Source organism: Chroicocephalus ridibundus, chromosome 21 (genome assembly GCF_963924245.1).
Source record: "Chroicocephalus ridibundus chromosome 21, bChrRid1.1, whole genome shotgun sequence".
In the NCBI taxonomy this organism is placed as follows: Eukaryota; Metazoa; Chordata; class Aves; order Charadriiformes; family Laridae; genus Chroicocephalus; species Chroicocephalus ridibundus.
In genome coordinates, this window is record NC_086304.1 from 4,477,494 (window position 1) to 4,500,180 (window position 22,687).

Genomic DNA, 22,687 nt, shown 5'->3' on the forward strand with positions numbered 1-22,687 from the left:
TGATTTCCCGGCTCTGTAGCAGAGCCTGGAGTCTGTAGGAAGACACTAGGTAGGAGGTGACTGCTGGATGCAGGGCAGGGCTGGGAAGAGAAGCTCCCGAGGAGCGACTGATTCAGGGGGTTCAAGCAGGCCAATGGAGGGCAGGAGCTGTTGGGAAGAAGTTGTGTTCTCTCCTTGATGGCTCAGGAGAATAGAAGGGGTTTCTGAAGTTTTGGCACTGAGGGATGGCTAGGAAAGGGGTGTGTGTTCATGATTCTGCCTTGGACAGGTTTTGCAGTTGGGTTTGGGTGTTGATGAGGTTTGGTCTGTTGTAGCCTCTCGCATTTGAGGTGAGCCAGATAGCAGCGAGGAGGAGCACGGAACTGGTGATTTCCCAGAAGTGCAGTGGTAATGTTGTGTTTCTTGGTCTCTTAGATGCCCTAAATAACTGTTGCTGCAGTATTCGCCCCCGGAATTGTTGTGGAGCCAGCGAGCGGAATGCCATGGTGTTTGGGAGGCTGAGGGTGTCGTGGAAGAGGTTGGCATCTCCTGTCAAGATGCTTATTGCTGGTGCTGTTGTTGCTTTGGAGAGTCATGGCTTTTTTTTGTCTTGCAGAGGTAGAGGAGGAACTTGGTGACTGCAGAAAGATATCAGATGGTTGGACCCCTGATTCGGACCCCTGGCCATCTGAAAGATAGTTTGAGAGACTGGTGCCTGAGAGGGGCGAAGGGGATGAGGTTGACCGTTGTAAAAAGTGGTCTTTGAAGTTAACATAGTGGCGAGGGCTGTCCCGGGGCGCAGACCCCTTTGGGCAGGTAACGGATGTGGCTTACTGTTCAGCATGATGCTAGCGCATCCCCGGCAGGGCAGTTCCAGCCTGTGTGTATTGTTGTGTCGTTCGTGTGGTCAGTGTTTTGTGTCTTAGACCTTTCTCAGATCTCAAGGTCATCTTTAAGCTCCACAAGCACGGGGTGCTGCCTCGGGCACCCTCCCTAGGGTCTCGAATGCTTGCATCCCTGGGCATAGCACCAATCGGCTGCCGCTCTTCTTGCGTTAGAATCTTAAAGCATGCATCTGTCTTGCGTCTCAGAAACTTCTGGATGGCCCACTTCTGCGACTGGGGCTTCTTCCCTATATCATTATGTTCTTAGGTCTTGATGCCAGGCTTTCTGTACGTACATCTTAGCAGTCTTGAGAGTCCCTCCTTATCACAAATGACAACATTGTACACTTTTGTTTCAGGGGCTTCCATAGAGCCTCTTCACATCACCACCGTGGTCTCCATGTCTTTATGCCCGACGGTGACTGCGATCCGGGTGTCATCCTTCTTGCTGAGAGTTTTCTCTCATCCTTGAGGCTCTTTCTTTTTAGCGTTCTGTGTAGTGTTGGTCTGTGCTTGTGTGTGTCTAGCTTGGAACCACCCTGCCCAGGTATGTAGAGTCCAGGGCAGGCAAAATAGTGACAAGAGTCTACTCTTGTCTTGAGGTTTTCAGGCTGAAGGCGCCAGGAAAGCCTGCCGCCCCAGGTTCTCTGGAGCCACGCAAGCGGTTCCCAAAGAGCTTTAGAACAAGCCACAGTTTTCCCTCCTGGCTCGTTGGGCGTGGGACCAATCTCCAGACATATGGCCATTTTGGAGACTGGTGCAGTGCCAATTGGGAAAGGGTGGTTTTGAGGCTGAAGGGAGCAGGAAAGCCTACCGCCCCCAGGTCTGTGGGGCCACGCAAGCGGTTCCCAAAGAGCTTTAGAACAAGGCACAGTTTTCCCCCCTGGCTCATTGGGCGTGGGACCAATCTCCAGACATATGGCCATTTTGGAGACTGGCACCGCGCCAAGTGGGAAAGGGTGCTTTTGAGGCTTAAGGCGCCTGGAAAGCCTGCAGCCCCAGGAAAAGCCTGCACCCTCAGTCCCCCCAGGCCCCTTCGGGATTCCCCCAGCTGCCCCCAATCACCCCTCGGGGCCCTCTCAATCCCCCCGCTGTTCCCCGCCACGTTCCCCGATGCCTCCTGCTCACCTTCACGCGGTCCAGCTTCCTCGTGACGTGCTCGTGGCGGCACCGCGGGCCCGACCCGACCGAGCGCCCAGCGCCCGCCCACCCGCCCGCCGCGCCCCGCTCTCCGCCCGGAACACGCGTCTCCGACTTCGAGCCGGCCGCCATTTTTCCCCAGCCCCCTCTGCTACCAGAGCGCCCCGCCCACAGCGCGCGCCCATTAGTCGCCGCCCGCTCCCGCTCACTCACCTTACTTGCAGCAGCGCTGCTCTATTGGTCCATCGCTGCCGTCAATCCCCACCACCCCGCAACCCCTGCGAGCGACACGACCAATGGAAGCGCGGCGAGGCGATCTGACCTATGGGAGCTCTCATTGGCCCACCCGCCTGTCCATCCGCCCGGCAGCGGTTGCAATGGCTCAGTACAGCTGTACGGCAGAGCGCAGCGCGCATGCGCAGTACAGCCATACGGCGGGCACCGCGCAGCGCATGCGCACTGCAGCGCCCACTGCTGCCACCTTCTGGCCACAATGCCATACTGCAGGCGGGGAGACAACGCATGCGCAGTCCAGACGTACGGCACACAGACTCCCGAAATCCACAGTGTACAAGAAATATATGCTAGAAATTAAAATTTATTTGGGGAGACAGATAGAGGGAAAGGTTGCAAGTTTTATTTAAAACTAACAGGGATCAAGTAACATAAGCAAGAATTAGAAATAATGAGATGGAAAGTAAGAAATAAAGTTTGAAAACATATCGGGTACAAGAGGCAGAGTCAAGCATGAAAACAACAAGGACAGGGAGAGTAGCAGAAGTCATCTCTGCTGGATTGACCTTGGCTGGCCCCTTCGTACCCACCCAGCCACTCTATCGCGGCCTTTCCTCAACAAGGCAAGAGGAGAAAATAAAATCAAAAAGCCTGTAGTTTGAGACAAGGACAAAGAGGTCTCTCGTCGTCACAAGAGCAACAGACTCAATTTCGGGAAATTCATTTAATTTATTGTCAATAAAACAATGTGATATATAAATGAGTTTAAAAAAACACCTTCCCACCCCCCCTTTTTTTTCCGGGATCATCTTCAATCACAACTTCTCTGCTTCCTACCCCTGGACGACACATGGTGACAGGGACTCGCGTGGTGGTCAGTTCACCTCGCATTGTCTCTGCTGCTCCTTCCTCCTCGCACTCTTTTTCTGCTCCAATGGGGGGGCCTCCACGGGTTGCAGGGCTTTCTGCTCCACTCTCGGCCAGCGTTGCTGATGGGCTCGGCTTTGACGAGCGGCAGGTCCCTCTCTGTGCTGGCTGTGCCTAATGTGGCGAGAGTTTCATGTGTCTACTCCCCAGCCCACCCCTGCAGCCCCTGCCCCCGCAACTCAGCTAACAAAACCTTGTCACTTAAACTCAATACAACAGCGATTGGCTACAGGGCAGAGAAGGTGGAGGTGAGTAACATGGAAAGAGAGCCACAGGGGAAAGAAAACAGCAACGGGCTACAGATCAGACAGGAGGACGCAACAGGGAGCCAGACAGAGAAAGAACAATGAAGGCAAAAATGATCGATTGGACAGATCTTTTAATATGATAACATGGTTTATATAATAGAGTAGATACAGGGTTTTATTTTGAACTTTTATATACATACACTCATATTTTTCAATATGTATAAAAAAGAGAAATTGTTCTTTATTTCAATGCCTCATGCCCATATAGGCAAGTTTTCTTATTTTTTTTAACACACATTCCCCGCATGAATTTTTAGGCATTTTTGGGCTGTGCACTCCGTTTTTGAAAGGACACGCACCATCACCCAAGGAAAAAACCAAACCGACAGATACTTATAGCACGGCCTTTTACTTTACCACATTTTAGTAGACTATGTGAAATTCCAGCTCGCCTTCACAGGGGCTAAGCTGAATGTTGTTGTCTCCTCCTCGTTCTGTGGCTACGTGCAGAACAGAGCTGACCCACTTGCAAGAAGCAGCGTTGTCTTAATAGCCTAACTTAGCCTTAAAAAGAATCTTTCCTTCTTCTTTTTTCTGCCTTTTGTTCCCATAGGCCCTCACAATGAAGGTTTCAATCAACTGCTCTTAACACAAATTTGAATTAAAATATTTGTGCTCTTCATGGTGAAATGCCCATTCCGCTAACTACTTGTCCGTGTCAGGGCTCTCTGAATCAAAACGAATAAAAGACATGACCAAGTATTTTACACAGCCCCAGATCATAAAAAGAAGCCCATATAGCACTGGCTATATGCCATATGCAGAGCGGAACTCGTCCAGGGCTTCAGCAGGCAGAAAAAAGTTTCTGCCAGTTCAAGACTTGATCCGGCTTTAGAAGCCTTTCAGAGTGTCATCTAAGTGGGAGGCAAAGAGGTAGGTAAGTCTATCCAACTAAGATGATTCTTGTGATCCAGAGAGTGAAGCGCAGGCTGCTTGCAGACACATTACCCATTCATTCTGAATGTTTGATTTTTTTTGTCCTCTTTCCTGAGGAGTGTGGAGAAATTTGGTGTTGTACTTAACTCCCATTACCCACCTCATTGCGGGTATTTAAAAAACAGGCAGCGGTGATGCCGAGGGACACGGTTCCATGGTAGACTTTCCAGCGTTAGGTTGATGGTAGGACTTGATGATCTGAAAGGTCTTTCCAATCTGGGCAACTCCATGACTCTGTGATATCTCAGTAATGGGACCCCCCCCCATTTCTCTGTCACCACAGCTCCTTGTTCCCCTCCACTCCCTGGATTTAGAGGACGTGGACGGTGGAGAAGGCACGAGACTAGTTTGTAGAGCACAGATAGGCCTATGTACTCCCACAGTCACCACATAGAGCGCTGCTTCATAAGACCCAGTGGTGTTTCTTATGGTCTCATGTTATCTGACAGAAAGCTTTCAGCTCTTCTCAGGCTCTTTGCTGTGCCTGAGCAATGCATTACCCTAGAGCCTGATGATGTTCTACTTTGACCATCTTTCTAGCCAATGTAACGCAAAAAGAGGTTCCGCTTGCCCACCTTTGTTCTCTGTGGTTGTACAGGTCTCTCAATTGTCCTTGTGCTGTTCTTTCTGTATCGGCGCTTCAGCCTTCTCTGTCACATGCCACTTTTCCCACTGCAGAAGTCACCTTCAACGCTCTGAAGCCTTTCTTATGTGTACCATTCCCTCACAGCTCCGAAAGTCGCATTAGAGCAAAAGTGGACAATCGCACACTGCAGTCCGTCCTTGCGGGCTCTGTCAGCATGGCAAGTGCTCACTCTGGAGTGAAAAGCTCTGACGACCAAACATTCACCAACGGGTACTTAATTCTCCAGTTTGGAACTGACTGCCTGTGTTAAGCGTCGTTCGGGATAAAAGGATAGCAAAGACATGGTTCAGTCACGGGACCAGAGGGAGTTTCAGACCTCTCTCTGAGAGGTCTCTGAGGGAGACCTGAGGGATGTTAGGAGAAGATCAGTTTCCACCGCAGACACTACGTTGAGAAAAAACCCCTGGTCTGAGGCCTTCACGAGGCATGGAGAAACACTTCGTATCTGCATAAGGACTGGACTTAAGCTAGCTTTTTTATAAACCGCTCACGCTTCTCTTTCTTAGATGGGTTAGAACAGAGAAAGAACTTTATGGCATGGTCCCACTCCGAAATAAGCAAAAGAGAGAGCGAGCTCAGCTTTTAGACCTCAACCACGCATACTGCCTAACTGCTGGCATGGCTTTAGCTCCTGTTAAGTGGCCATTTATACAGTGGATTTTATGCACCATGGAGCAATGGCAAACGTTGGGCCTCACTTACAACAGGAATGATGGGCAAGACAGTATCAGAACGAGTTCCCCAAATGCTTTGCATCGGCCTTCTGCATGTCTGATGCTTCAAACTACATTATACACCCTAACGCCATTCTACACTGAAGGCAATGCACAGACTCCAGGCCTAGAGCTCTTACTCTGTCTCAGGCACTCTAAACTGGAAAAGTATATGAGCAAAAAAACCCCAAGTGTTATGGAGGGATGGTCCTAACATGAAATACAGCAGAAGCCCAGTTAGGACTCAACTGAGGGGACGAACCCACACTGCACGGCATGCACTCATGGCAAGAACCAGTTCTTAGCACATTCTCATCTGGGGTTCAGGGGTAGATGACGTACCATCAGGAGGCCAAACAGTCCAAATGTTCTCCAAAGACCAGCAGAACTTTTTGCTTGGCAGAGCAGGGGTCACATCCTTCACTTCCCTCCTGTCTCTTCTCAGCCACCAGCAGCCATCCTGGCAACATCCTCTCTCCACGCAAGATGAAACCAATGTATATGTACTCTTTAGGGAAAGGTAACCTGCATGCTCTTATAATAAATTTACATAATATAATTATACGGTATTATTTAAATAATGTAATAAATTAATCATAAAGTAATTGTATAACGCATAAGCATCACAGATAATATGAAATGTATATCAAGTACGTATAACAAACATAATATGTAATACATTATAACAAAGTTATAATTTACGTTAATTTTTAAAATGGTATCAAAGCAAGATATCATATCAAACCTTTGCATTGAAAATATAATTTCCTTATGAATGCTCAAGGAAAAAATTGCTACGGAGGGGGATAAACACTGGAAGTCTGCGGAAATTTTGGGGCAGGAGTTAGCAAGGCTCATTTTCAGGGCTTTAAATTAGATATGGCGTGGGGGAAGCGGAGATAACTGGGCCCATCAGAAATAAACCCAAGGGAGGCATGCCAGGGCTTGAAGGATGGTGGGCTAGCGAGGACTCTCACTCTGACATTTCATTTGAGAAAAGGGATAGACGCTTAGAAATCATGGAAGCACCTGAGAGGGGTCTGGTGGGAAATGGGGCCCACACTCACAAAAAGGTGCTGGAGTCATTAGCACATCTGAGGTGCATCTCTACCAATGCACGCAGTATGCACAACAAACAGGGGGAGCTTGAAGCCATGATGCACCAGGGAAACTATGACATAGTGGCTATCAGAGAAACGTGGTGGGATGCCTCACAGGACTGGAGTGCCACAATCGATGGCTACAAGCTCTTCAGGAGGGACAGACAGGAAAGGAGAGGTGGAGGAGTGGCCCTGTATATTAGAGAATGCTATGAGAGCTCAGAAATCGAGTATAGCGATGACGGGGTGGAGAGTGTTTGGATTAGGTTAAGGGCCGATAAAGCTGATATCGCTGTGGGAGTCTGCTATAGACCTCCCAACCAAAGCAGTGAGGCGGACGAAGCTTTCTAGAAGCAGCTGGGGGAAATCTCGCGATCACTTGCCGTTGTTCTTGTGGGGGACTTTAACCTCCCGGATATCTGCTGGGAATACAACACAGCTGAGAGGGAACAATCCAGGAGGCTCCTGGAACGTGTGGAAGATAACTTCCTCGCACAGCTGATAAGTGATCAGACCAGGGAAGGTCCCTCCTGGACCTGCTTCTTGTGAACAGGGAAGAACTTGTAGGGGAAGTAAAGGTTGGTGGCCGTCTAGGGCACAGTGATCATGAGATGATCGAATTTCTGATTCTTGGTGAAACAAGGAGAGGGGTTAGTAAAACTGCCACCTTAGACTTCCGGAGGGCAAATTTTGACCTGTTCAGAAGACTGCTGGACAAAGTCCCTTGGGAGGCTGCCCTGAAGGATACAGGAGCCCAGGAAGGCTGGACATACTTCAAAAGAGAAGTCTGAAAGGCACAGGAGGAGGCTGTCCCCGTGTGCCAAAAAACAAGTAGGCGGGGAAGGAGACCGGCCTGGCTAAATAGGGACCTTTGGCTGGACCTCAAGAACAAAAGGAGAGTCTATGACCTCTGGAAGAGGGGGCAGGTCTCTCATGAAGACTATAAGCATATAGCGAAGCTATGCAGGGAGAAAATTAGGAGAGCCAAAGCGCAGCTCGAGCTCAACCTAGCTACAGCTGTTAAGGATAACAAAAAATGTTTCTATAAATTCATTAACAACAAAGGGAGGATTAGGGAAAATCTCCCTCCCTTACTGGATGCAGAGGGAAACACAGTCCCAAAGGATGAGGAAAAGGCTGAGGTGCTCAATGCCTACTTTGCCCCAGTCTTTAGCAGTGGAACTGGCTGTTCCCTGGGCACCCAGCCTCGTAAGCTGGGAGACAGGGAGGGGAAGCTGAATGGGGTCATCGCAATGAAAGAGGAAGTGATCAGTGACCTGCTACGCTGCTTGGATGTGCAAAAGTCTATGGGACCAGATGGGTTACATCCAAGAGTGCTGAAAGAATCAGCAGACATGCTCACCAAGCCACTTTCCATGCTCTACCTGAAGTCATGGCTAACTGGGGAGGTCCTAATGGACTGGAGGGTAGCAAATGTAGCGCCCTGTAGAATTGCAGAATAGAATTCTACAGCTTATGTTATTATGCAGAACTGAAAAGAAATAGGATGAAGTACCTTACGTAGATTTGGTTTCCCCTTTAAGAAACTAGGCAGAGTGGCAGAAGGATTGTGCGCGATAAAAAGATATCAGAGAATGTTATTCGGAATGAGACATGCCACACAAAAAGCGACTACTTGGTCAAAATCAAGAACCAAAGAACCAAACAAGAAACAAGAACCAAATGAATCGAGTCCTGCATTTTTGGAACGATTAAAGAATACTGCTAGGAAAGAGAAGATCTTGGACACCCAGAAGGTGGAGGAGGCTGGGCAATTTGCCTCTATTTTTGTGGGACAATCTGCCGCAGATATACGAAAGAAATTCCAAAAGTTAGAAAGATCAGATTCGAGCGACTCGGAAACATTGGTGTATGTAGATTGGACCGTATAGAATAACAGAGAAAAGTAGAGGGAGAATCAAAGAGAAGGCGATTAATTGCAGCATTGAAGGGAGTTGCTCCGGGAAGAATGGATGGGGAAGTAGAGGAGGCTACAGAGGATTCACAGTATTTTCACACAATTTTTCAGAGTTGGAAGTACCTCTAGAGATCATCTAGTCCAACTCCACTGCTAAAGCAGGATTGCCCAGAGCACATTAGTCAGGATAGCATCCAAGCGCATCTTGAAAGTCTCCAGAGAAGGGGACGCCAGAAATGCCTGAGCATCCTGTCCCAATGTTTTGTCACCGTCTACGTAAAGAAGTTTTTCCTCATATTTCATGGGAACTTCCTAGGTTCCAGCTTGTGCTCAATGGGATCCAAATAAAAGAGTCTGGCTCCATCTTCTTTAAACCCACACTTTAGGTACTTCTCAATATCAGTAAGGTTTCACTCGGCTTTCTCTTCTGCAGCCTAAAAAGTCCCAGCTCTCTCAGCTTTTCCTCATAAGGGAGATGCTCCAGTCCCTCAATCATCTTTGTTGCCCTAAGCTGCACTCTTTTCAGTAGTTGCCGTTCTCTCTTGAACTGGGGCGCGCAGACTTGGATACAGTGTTCCAGTTGTGGCCTCACCAGTGCAGAGTAGAGGGGGAGAATGACCTCCCTTGACCTGCTGGCCACACTCTTCCCTGTGCAGCCCACAATTCCATTGGCCTTCTTGGCAACAAGGGCACACTGCTGGCTCATGGATAATTTACTGTCTACCAGGACCCCCAGATCCTTTTCTTCAGAGCTGCTTTCCAGCAGGTCCACCCCTAAGCTATAGTGGTGCCTGATATTCTTCCTTCCCAGGTGCAGGACCCTGCACTTGTCCTTCTTGAACCTCATGAGGTTCTTCTCTACCCAGCTCTCCAACCTGTCTAGGTCACGCTGGAAGGCCGCAGGGGCCTCCGGAGTGTCAGCCAGCCCTCCCAGTTTGGTATCATCGGCGAACTTGCTGAGGATACACTCTGTCCCATCATCCAGGTCATTAATGAATATACTTAACAAAATTGGACCTAGTATTGACCCCTGGGGAACACCACTGGTTACAGGCCTCCAACTCGACCCTGCTCCATTAATCCTCTGAGTCCTGTCACACAGCCAGCTCTCAGTCCACTTCACTGTCCTCTTGCCTAGTCCACACTTCCTCAGTTTCCTAAGCAGGAAGTTATGCGAGACAGTGTTAAAAACTTTGCTGAAGTCAAGGTAGAGAACATCTGCTACTCTGCCTTCATCCAGCCAACCTGTTATAGAAGTTATAGCAGGCAATGAGATTGGTGAAGCGTGATTTACCCTTGGTATATCCATGTTCGCCAATTCGAATTACTTCCTGCTTCTGAACGTGCTTCGATATGACATCCAGGATGAGTCGCTCCATTATCTTCCCAGGGACAGAAGTGAGACTAATTTGTGTGTAGTTCCCTGGGTCCTCCTTCTTGCCATTTTTGTAGGCTGGAGTGATATTGGCTTTCCTCCAGTCCTCAGGCACCTTTTCTATTCCCCACGGCCTTTCAAAGATGATGGAGACTGGCCAAGCAATGACATGTTCCAGATCTCTCAGCACTCGCGGCTGCATCTCCTCAGGACTGATGGATGTCCAGTTTGGCCAAATGGTCTCTAACCTGATCTTCCTCTACTGGGGAAAACTCTTCTTGCCTCCGGGGCCTGGGATTTATGAGGGAGAGCTATAGCAGTGAAGACTGAAGCAAAGAAGTCATTCAGTAGCTCTACTTTCTCTCTGTCTTCCACCACTAGGGCGCCCATCTCATTCGTTGGTGGGCCTACATTTACCTCTAGTCATCTTTGTTCTATTGATATAGTGAAAGAACCTCTTTGTTGTATCTTTAACCGTGGTGGACAAGAGGAATGCTGCTTGAGCTTTGGCCTTTTTTTCGCCCTGCATAACTTCACTACATCTTGCTATTTTGAATAAGTAGCCAACCCCCTTTCTATAAATCATAAACTTTCTCTTTTTTCCTGAGGTGCAGCTGAAGCTCTCTATTTAGCCAGGCTGGTCTTTTACCCTGTCTGCTCGTTTTTTGGTACTTCGTGATGGCCTTCTCCTGTGCTTTTAAGAGTTTCTCCTTGAAATAAGATCAGCCTTCCTGGGCACCTTTGCCGTCCAGGAATGTCCCCCACCAGGACAATATCAACCATGCTCCTAAGCAGGCCAGTGTTCACCCTTCGGAAATCCAAGGTGGCAGTTCTGCTGGCTTCCCGCCCTGCTTCACCAAGAATCGAAAATTCCATCATTTCATGATCACTCTGCCCTAGACGTCCTCCAATCCCTACATCTCTGCAAGACACTCTCTGTTAACAAGCAGCAGGTCCAGTAGGGCACTTTCCCTAATTGTCTCCTTCACCAGCTGTGTTAGGAAGTTGTCTTCCACACACTCCAGGAACCTCTGGGACTGTTCCCTCTCTGCTGTGTTATATTTCCTGCAGACATCTGGGAAGTTGAAGTCCCCACAAGAACAAGAGCGAGCGATCGCGAGACCTCTGCCAGCTGCTTATAGACCATTTCATCGGCCTCTACATCCTGATTAGGGGGTCTATAACAAACTCCCACCACGATGTCCGGCTTATTGGCCTTCCCCTTGATTCTTATCCATAAACGCTCAACAATATCGTCATGCACCTTGTTAAGTTCTTGGCATTCAAGACTGCCCCTGATGTAGAGGGCCACCCCACCACCTCTCCTTCCTTGCCTATCCCTTCTGAAGAGTTGGTAGCCGTCGGTCACCGCACTCCAGTTCTGCGTGTCTTCCCACCACGTTTCTGTTATGGCAACTATATCCTAGTTTCCCTGCTGTACAAAGGCCTCCAACTCTTCCTGTTTGTTGCCTGTGCTGCGGGCATTCGTGTAGATGCACTTCAGCTGGGCTACTTGCCTTGCCACTTTATTGGTGGGACAAGCCCTTGTTCCCACCTGACTGCACTCAGACATTTCTGCAGGTGACAGCCCACCACTGCTCCTCATATCTTTGCCAGCACGTTGGTCATCATCTCCCACCTCTGTTGCAACAACAGGCTGCAAGACCTTGCCAACGCTTTTACCCACCAGCACTGGCGTGTTGCTCCCAGGCACGTCTTTAGTCACTCTGGTTACATCCCCGTCCCCCTTCAAACCTAGTTTAAAGCACTTTCAATGAGTCCTGCTAACTGCTGTCCCAGAATCCTTCTTCCCCTTTTGATTACGCTTTCCCTACCTGTTGCCAGCATGCCTGCTGTGCTGTATATCTGTAAATCTATGCATAGATAGCTATGTTTATGTATATCTATGTATAGATATGTACCTGTATATCTATATGTTCTTCTGTATGTGTTTTTCTGGGTTGCACAAGACATAGCAAAGCCAGTGTTACTTGCTCTTTGAACACACAGACGTCACCTCAGTATCCATATTCCACAGGGTACCCTAAGGGGTGCGGAGGGGGGACACTGCAATCCTATGGGGAAAGGGGCATCTAAGGGGTGCGGAGGGTGTTCCAGCACCTATAGGGGTGGGGGGCCCTGGACACCTGGTTTCCCCCATCCCGCTCCCCTAGGTCACTGCTCCTGAATGCCTGGGTCTCCTGAGAGCTGTCACCAAAAGTAGGGCAGGGGTCACACACTCTCAGATGCCTGCGTCCCCTCCGCCAAGCTTGACCAAACTCCCATGTTCCTCTGCCCCCCCAGTTGAAAGCAGCTGTTAATTATTTGGGAGCAGAGCGTCATTATGGTTGCCCCTGCAAAGCCTTCTGGGGGGTGCAAGGGGCACCCTAATCCCTGCTGTGGGGCTGAGGGGATACTGGCAGGGCTATGGGGACATTGAGGTGGCTGAGGGGACATGCAGGGGTTGACGGGACATTGCTTGAAAGACTACGGGGAGATGAGGAGACATAGTGGATGCGTCTAAGGGGACATTTTGGGTAGCTGAGGTGACGTTGACGGGGGCGAGGGAGCCTGAGGGTACTCAGAGAGTGTTTAAGGGGACATGGTGGTGTTGAGAGGACACTGAAGACGCTGAGGAGACTTTCGGTGAGAAATTAAACAGTGCGGTTCATTTAAGCAACAGATAGATAAGTTCAGCCTGTCGACTGGTCCCGGAAGTCAAAGGCAGTCTGTGACGTCCTCCTTGACTTGTTCATGATGGTGTCTTCCCTCATATACCCCCTTTCTTGGTCTATTTTTATACCATCAAGGTGGAGTTTGAGTGACTTTAGTCATAAATACCTTTAGGCTGGTAGACTTTGGGATGGATGTGTGTTTTGGTATTATAATGAGCAAAGTTCGCACAAAGGACAGCATACCTTTCCGGAATGTGTGAACAATGATGGATTTTTGATCATTTTAGTAATTATTCCACCCCGTGACTATAGCTACTCAAGCTCCACGATACTCAAAACTGATTGGGGAAAAAAATCACAAGTGCTCTTGTGGAGAGGATTATCAAGTACAAATACATGTTGTGGAGCCGTCAAGCAAGTTAAGCTTTTCATCGTGACCCAAAGTTTAACATACAAGAAAAATTGTTAATGCTAAGTATAATACAGTGAGTAGTGGTAAAGCAACTACAGGACCGAGCATCTTAAAAGCCCTGTAGCTGTTGGCGACAATCCAAAAATGTGCTCCGTCTTTGTTGTCTCTTTCCAACACTGGATGTATCTCTTCAACATCATGATGGACAGTAATCACAGTTCTTTTTCTTTTTTTTGGTCTCTTTCAATATTTGCTTCAGGTTAGTATGTTGTTGCAGGTTCTTCAACAACGTAACGTTCGTCCCAGTGGGGGCAAGTAATAAATCACGATTAAGCATGTAGTTAGACTGTAGCAATTGATAAGACGTAACAGGAACTGAATAATTGAAGTCACAGCCAACGATGTTAGTAAAGTTAAAAACACAAAGATTTGAATGATTACTTTTATCTACTACTATGTCATCTATGAATATAAGATTACGGGGAGACGTCATGCAAACACACCCTTTCCGACTCTATACAAGCACAGTTTCTGGGGTTTCTTCGCGATGTATCTCAAAATGGCAAACATTCTAGTTGGGATCAAGACAAATGTCTTGTGCCTTGAGAGTATCCATGCGTCAACATCAACAGTTTGCCATTTATTCTCATTTTGTTGTGCCCACACTCTGTGCTCTATTGGATAGAGTATAGCTCCTTGGTGATTCAACCCCAGCGCAATGATTGGGTATATGGTGTATACCAAAGCATTGCGTATCGTTAAGACAAAAGCTGTGGCCTTGCTCTCAATGGGATCATAGGTGAAATTAACCAGATACCACCAGGACTGAAATTTTTTCTCAAATTCAATTGCGTTATCCCATATTACTTTTCGAATTTCGGTGGGCAAGGTGCCTTCTTCACCTTCCCTTATGATTGCGGCTGTCATAGATTGCATCCACAATTGGGCTTGGATACAACTAAGAGCCAAGGAAGCATTGTTTTGGGTTGTACCAAGTGCATCTGTGATCAGCTGATGGTCTTTTTCACCTGTTTCTTCCCACTGAGGCAATATATTCGATAAAAGCCATTGGTGGTTTCCCAATGCTAATAGAGAGGACTGTAGGGGATGCCTTAATTTCTCCAGATCAGTAGTGGTTGTGACTAGTTTGTTGGCAAGTATCTCAGCATCTATACTATTCAAGACTCCCAGGCCTGTTCCTAAGATACCAGTCGCATCCCTCTTCCGTCGTTGTGAAGTGGCAAGAGTTTGTCTGTGTAACCATGCTGACCATTCTGCATAAGATGTACTCAGGAATGGTAAGCAGGTGGGTTTGATTGCAGAGATTTTAATCTGCATTGACAGTTCTACTCGTTTGAGGGAATATGTGGGATTAAACAGTATCTGTTGTTGACCTGTGTGTTTAACAACATAAGGGCCAATGTTGAAAATGTAAGGAGTTAGACTAATGGAGGGCTTAGAAGGTACGCCTTTGAGAGTTCGTGGGGGTGTAGGTTCTGGATTTATTTCAGCAAGTTCAGGTGTATTTGAGTCAATCATAAATTCAAATAACAATTCTGTGCCCTTGTAGCCCCAAATACAGTACACTACTGTAGGTTTGATGAAAGTGAAATTGTGCCAGCAATCTGAATTTGGCTCCATAATTTTGTAACAGTCAGTGTTGTATTTGTCCAGTGTGGTAGAGTCTACATAGATGGCTTTACAGTTGGCCTGTGGTGAGTAGACCCGTTGATAAATCGGCAACCGATGTGTATTCTCTTTCCAAGGGTGGCCTCGATTTTAGCCATTTGAAGTGATTCATTCCATCTCCATTTATCTCTGGAATATACTTCACTTCCTTGTATAACCAGAGTGGAGAGATTTAAACCCCTTTTGTTTTCTGGTGTTCCAGTGCTTGCAGTGTACCGTGACAATGCATTATCCCAAAGCTCAGGTGCTATGTCTATCTTGAATTCAAATAGCAGCGCTATTTCATCCTGTTGCCAACGACAAGTTACAAGAGTGGGTTCCACAAGAGTAAAATTATACCAGCAATCCCACTCATCAGTGGCACAGTGCTTTGTTGTCATTGAGCGTGGGTTCTGAGGGCAAAATATCTCTATTCTCATGGCCTTCTCATGGTTTGAGCCGTTGATCATTCTACACCCTACTCGGGTTTCCACCCCTGCCTTACCTTTCAGGACTGGGTACCAATTATTCCAGGTCCACTCATGTAACACCTCATTTTCCAGTAGAACTACAGTGGCCAAACTCAATTCTCCCTTTCTTGTACCTGCCATTGCATCATGTTTAACAAAGGCTTGAGACCATGGCCACTCTGGGTCTCTTCGACTACAAACAACAGGGAATAAAAACGTAAAACTGAATAGCATCAATTCCATCTGCCAATTTGTCATTTTAGAATTTGGGCCTCCAGATAGCCATACATAATAAAAATAGTATTATTGCCAGGATCAATGTCAGGATTCCCTGGAGACACTCAAAGGTAGCGTAGGCCAATCCGTCTGTACAGCTCATCCAAGGTTCCTGTAAGACACAAAGGAAAACAAAATCTGCTCGGTCTTATTCGACCGACGGGGTTAAAAAGGTTGCCCAGGGTGAAATCTTCCGCGGTATTTTCCTGGTTCATTGGGAGCTTTTGGAGAGATAATATTGGCAGATACACAGAAAGCTTTCATTTTAGGACAGCCATCTCCACTCCATCTGTTATTTAATTGATAGATGGCATCATCCAATCGCAAATGCCAACCAGGTTCATGAGTTTTTGCAAAACGCTTAACCAATCCATTGGTGCGTTCAACAATGCCATTAGCCTGGGGATAATAGGGAGTATGAAATACCCATCGAATCCCTTCTTCTTTGGCCCAATCTTGTACCACCGAAGTGGTAAAGTGTGAACTGTTATCACTTTGGATTTCCTCGGGAAGGGGAAGTGTGCTGATCCACCCTTTTAGGCCTTTCACCATGTTGTCCCGGGTAGCTGATTTGAAACTGCTGGCCATACTGAGGCTGGAGATAATCTCCACTCCTACCAGGACATATCTTTTCCCACCTGATAATCTCAAGGGCCCAATATAATCAATCTGCCATGAATGCCACAACGTTTTCTTGTCCCGCATTTGTAAGGGAGGTGCCTTACTTGGATGATCTTTACTGAGTCGTAGGCGACATTGTGAACAGGCAGTTACTATTTGTTCGCACAGCTTAACCGACACGGGCCACCCCCGGGCTAGACCTTCCTGATACAGGTCAGCACGGCCTGTGTGTCAGCGCTTAACATGTAACCATTCAAGCAAGCGTTCCCATTCCCGACCATCATCTACAATGTCAATTTGCTGCAGTCGTGTGAGGCTATCTACCTGTTGGTTGAATTGAGCAGTGATCGAGTTTGAACGATCATGGCCTTTTACCCAACCAATGTGCAATGTTCTCTGTCCTATTTCTAACAGTTGCTTCCAACTGTCCATCTCCCAAATCGGGACTCTATTCACCTGCCAATTGTTGGCTGCCCAGTGACTTATCCATTCAGTGGCTCCTTTAAAAACAGCATATGAGTCAGTGTAAATGGAGGTGGCTCCATGTTGTGCAGCTAGTAGGACAGCTCTGAGTTCCCCTACTTGGGCAGTACCCTCCCCTGTTTCAATTGCTCTTTCTCCCGTTGCTACTTCCAGTGCTACGGCCTTGTATTTCCACTTATTGTTTTCACGGTGAGATGACGCATCAGTAAACCACACTCCTGTAAGATCACTGCCTTCCTTCAAAGGAGGTGCTTCTTGGATTGGAGATGGTCTGTTTGGTGGGGATTGGAACAATAGGGCACCATCTATATCCTTTTAGAGCTTGGATACTTTAACACTGCCTTCAGAGACTGGCATGATTTCATTAATGCCTTCTAAATAAGCATACCACTTTCGAACTGTGGGTTTCTGGGCAATGCCAGCTGGTGGTGTTGTCCTTTTACGGACCACATCTAGGAGGCGGAAAGGTCCCCGAATGATCACACTCTGTTCTCTTATCTGCTCTGCTCGTTGCAACGCTCGCACTAGGGACAGTAAACCCTTCTCAAGGTCTGAATATCTGCTCTCGGTATCATTGAAGGAGTAAGAGCTAAATTCTAATGGTCTCTCCGGTCCTGCTGGTCCTTTCTGCTATAAATTACAATGGGAACCATGTTCACTGAACCCCCATTCTACGTGGACAGGGTCAGTTGGATGTATAGGACCAAGCTGTTGGAATAACCTTAGCTCCTTTATTAGTAATTCCAGAGCATTAGTGTGTTGTTCAGTCCACTCCCAGGATTTACCCTTTTTGAGCAAACAATAAAGGGGGCGAGCAATGATGGAAAAGCCAGGGATGTGTTTACGCCAATAACTTAAAGTTCCCAGAACGTGCTGTAACTCCTTCACGCTGGATGGATTCTGGCCATGCTCTATTTTTTCCAGGGTATCCTGAGGGACAGAAGCAGCTCCCTTAATCCACCAGACTCCCAGGAATTTAACTTCCTGTGCTGGTCCCTGACGCTTTGAGTCTGGAATTTCCAATCCTAAATCAAGTAACGTTTTTCGGATGTTTTCCATCATGTCTTTTACACTTTCTTGGTTCTCTCCCCCTATTAAGATGTCATCAATATATTGGTATACCGTACATCCCTGTGAAACAGGAATCTCTGATAGCACTTTAGCTAAAGCATTATAAGCAAAAGTCGGGGAATGTTTGTATCCTTGTGGAAGTCGGTTAAAGGTATACTGGACTCTTCCCACGTGAATGCAAACCGCGCTTTGTCCTGCTCAAGGAGCGGGATCATAAAAAACATGTCTTTAACATCTAAGGCAGCCATCCAAGGATGGGCAGCTCCTTGTATCATTGTCACAATTTCCGCGATATTTGGAACTGCGGCGGTCAGGGGTGCAGTGTTGGCATTCAACTTTTGGTAATCCACTGTGAAACGCCATTGCCCGTTTGGTTTCTTTACCGGCCACACCGGTGAATTATAAGGCGAGTGAGTCCTCTTAATGATGTCTCTTTTTTCTAAATCTGATACCACCCCGTCTGCTCCTGCAAGCGCAGCTGCAGGCAGTGGATACTGCTGGACATTAGTGATTTTAGAGGGAGGTAAAGGCATGGAAGTTTCCAATAGACTCAATTTCACTGTGTCTATTACTTTTTCGCATCCTGCAAAACTCCACACAGTTCCATCTGGGAATTTCCACATTTGCCCACGCAGCACGTCAAATCCTAGGAGGTTAGTACGCGAGGCACCCACTAACACTTCCGCCCTAGTCATTCGCTGCTCTCCCAGCAATCAGAGGTTAATTTTTGCAATGGGGCATGTTTTTACCACACCATCAATTCCTGTGAAGTTGACTCTGCATCTGGTGGGATTTATACCTAGAAGTTGTGCCGTTTCGTTAGTGATTGCAGACATTTGGGCTCCGGTATCAATAATAAAGTTTACTGACATCCTCCGGGGTCCGACAGGAATGGCGATAATAGGTTCGGAATCTTTATGAGAGAGCCATAGAATAGCTAGGACCTGCCGGACAGGGTGGCTCACTGCCCTCCCCAGGGATAGGAGTTTTTTGGCTGGGACTCTGTCAAATCAATCAAGTTACGTTCCGGTGCAGAAGGCACAATTTTCTCATGGCTTGGGGATTCTCTGGTTACACTTTTCTCCCCAGCCGAATTATTCTTTCTAGTTAGACATTGGACCAGTGTACGGAGATCTCCCGTAGGGACACCGTGCAAGAATTGTCGGGGTACCCCTAGTTGTAAGGCTTTATGCCACAACCCGTTCTGGTCCTTATCAGGCTTAAACCTTTCTACCGGTTTGGGGTTTTGAGTGTGAGTTCGGACTTGGCGAACCTTTCGGGGGTGTTCGGAGGATTTTTCACTAGTTAGGCTGGCCCAGCCCATTCGGCGCCCATATTGATCTATTTCCTGTACATATTCATTCCAGGTGGGCATGTAGCGACGCCGGCCCCGCCCATGAGCATCCCGAGCCTCTCGTATACGATCTTGAGTACGAACAACGAATGGCTTCAGGCAATCGGGAAGACCACGCATGAGAGGGGCTAATCGATTGGGGTCGATAGCGGCTGACATTGGGGATTTCCGAAATTCCTCTCTGTCATACATGGCTTGCAGACAAGCTGCTTTCCGTATCACCACAAACAGTTCAGAGTAGCCTGTAGCTCTAATCTCTAATGGCTCTCCCCTCTCTCACGGATCCATACCACCTGCCCAAAAAGCTGCTCGAGCGGTTAGGGAATAATTATGATCCCCGTCCATTGTAGTTAAAAACACTCCTGGTCCCCAAGAGTCTCCTGCTTCTTCCTCACTCAACATAATTCTATCTCCTCCTTGAGAAGAAACTCGCCACACATACTCAACAGCAGACTCTTCTGGCCGCCTTGAATATTTTTCCCTTATTTTCGCTAACTCTGTTGGTGTCCACGGAATAGTACGCACAGTGTTGCGGACTTCCTCATCATCCTCATCAACTGTGGTTTCAGTTTTAATCAGTGGTCGTAAAGGAAAGACTCCAGATTTCACAGTAAAAGTCCTTCCCTCCTCATCTTCTTCCTCATCTTCACTATTAGACCAAAAATCTCTGGTCTGGGTTCCGGAATTTGGATAACACATTCATTTACGAATTTGTTGGACTTGGGTCGAGGGCTGCATTTTATCTAAGAGCCCAGTCACCCTTTCCAATAACATTTTAACTTGTTGATTTTCACCTTTAAGTTGGAGATTTTCAGTCCCAAGTTGAGCATTCCGGTTTCCTAAACATTCATTCTCACTCACAAGCTTATCAACTTGAGTTCTTAATTTTTCTCCTGTCTCCTTTTGAAAGGCTAGTGATGACTTCAACACCTCATTCTCCGATTTCAGGGTTGCATATTCTACAGCTGAAATCAGATTAGGAGCAGGGGTTTCTCTAGCTTCTTGTTGTGCACAAGATAAACAGACGCCTAAGACCGCACAAATCACACCTTTGCCTTTCCCCACTCTGAGCCTCTGTGAAGCCCGACACTCTTCAATACGTTCCACCACTTTCTCTTCATCCTTCCAAAATTTATGGGCCCACTCCTTCCCAGCCTGGGAAGGGGCACAATCATATTTTTGCAGCAGTTTATCCATGGCAATCCTGCCGACTATGCCAAAATTCTGTTGCGTGAAAAGGGGCAAAGCGGTTTTGGCAGAAAATAAACCCCCTTGCGTTCTCACACTCCTCACCGAGGTGGGAGGCCAGGTGCGGCTGGGTTTAAATTCTGAGTGATGCCCAATTCAACACTATCAGTCCAATCGCGTTTAATATGTATTAAACTGTTACGATTTGGATACACTAATAGTGGGCTGCACCTTCAGTCTAGTCGTGCTCATGAACTAGCACGGCCACTCTCGAGTCTTTGGTCACGTTCAGTGAGAAACCAAAATGACTAGCTACTTTAAAAAGTGCGGTTTATTTAAACAACAGATATATAGGTTCTTAGGATTGCCGGTGATAAATACACTGTCTGCAAAGCACGTGCAAATGAAAGTATTGTGACACACACAAAACGTGCAACAAAGTTATAAACGATACAGCCTGGCTCTAAATGTAGAAAAGAGTCTCTAGAGAAATTTCTAAGTTTCCCGAGGAAGCACTCGGTATAATCTAAGTCTTACCCAAAGTCGTCCCTATGGGGGGGAAGAGAGGCTCAGCCCATCGACTGATCCCAGAAGTCAGTGATGTAATTCTTTGTGATGGTGTCTTCCCTGGGTATCCCCCCTCTCTCAGGCTATTTTTATACTATTTGTTATCTTCAAGGTGGAGTTTGAGTGACTTTAGTCATACATACTTTTATCATGATTGGTGTAAATTTCTCTCGCTTCACAATTAAAGGTAGAGATTACGAGAAATTCAGGGCTTGGACTCAAGGAGGACTGGTCGCACCTTGGAGGCGGGTAGCCTTCGGGATGGAGGTGTGTTCTGGTATTATAATGACATTATAATGAGCAAAGTTCACACAAAGGACAGCATTTCATCAAAATTTGACAAAATGTTGGCTCTGAGCATTGAGCGGGCAGCTAATTGGCAGCTTATCTGTTTCATGGTATCATCCCATTCCCGTATCCGCTATACATCATAAGGTAAAGCCACGGAATAATTGCATCCTGTCCTGTACCTCATGTAGCTTATCAGGGAACCACAGATGTTGTGTCCTTCATGCCAGCTGCGGCTATTTTCTACCTCAGAAGCCTCTTGATTTTATACTTTTCCTTAATGTGTGAACAATGCTGTACTTTTGTATTTTTTAGCCAATTTAGTATTTATTCCACAGTATCTGCCGGATCAGGTGCTAAATTTAAGAAAACTCCTAGACCCCAGTAACCGCTGGCTTCATCCCGGCTGTAATAAATAGCCAGATCCCTTAAAGAGAAATGGCACTTATTTTATTATAGGGAAAAGTCAATAAAGCAAAAGCACAGCGCTGGGTGCATGACTCAAGTCAGAGGCACACCAGCTAACACTTCAACCATGTCTTATATACATTCAATATTGCATACGTATTCCCTCTTTTAGACAGAGTAATTGTTGATAAGGATTGATTATTATTAGTCCTTTTCCTCTTCTATGTGTGTGTTTCCTTCTGAATTGTTTCTGAGGATCCATGATCTTCAGTTCCCCGTTCCCATGCAGCTGTTTCCTTCTGGTAGGTTCAGCTCCCTTTTCCCGTGTATGTGTTTCCTTCTGGTAGGATCGATTATCATCAGCTCCCTTCTGTGCATCTGTTTCCTTCTGTTAATCACTTGTGGAGTCTTTTGGAGAAGTTCTCTTTTGTTTCTCTTGGATGTGTTTCTTCATGATGTTTTTCTCCACAGTTGCTGTTAGTTGTTATCTTTGAGGTTTCTCATGTTTCCTAATTTACTAAAGGTTAGTTATCCTTATAAGTCAAAGATTTATAGCCTTGTTATTACGGCGAAAGCCAACAATACCTTCACTATTTTTCACAGCGGCTTAACAGGATTCGGTCGCCGCCAGTTAAGCATACTCGCCACAAGCATTCAGTTTCAGTGTCAGCGGGGTTTCTGCTATATCTCTCTTGCAAATTTGTCCCTTGCAGCGGACCCCAGGGACTGGTTCGCGTGGTATGCCGTGGATTAGCACCCCGAGGTCCCGCAGTTCCTTCTGTTTTAACAATGGGTCTGGCTTCATATTCGGGAGGATTTGTGGGGAAAAAAGGAACGTCTTCTTCTGACTCGCTATCATCGGGATCCTCCCAAATGATTCCGTCCCAATCTTCAGGGGATACTATCAGTTTCCTAATCTGTACAGTGTCAGGGGGGTGGGGAGCCTGCATAAGCATCATTTCGACCTTTTCTCCCAATTTCTGCCTTTTCTCCTTCTCTTCCTGCAATCGTTTTTGCAGCTGTTCATTTTTAAAAGGTGTCAGTAA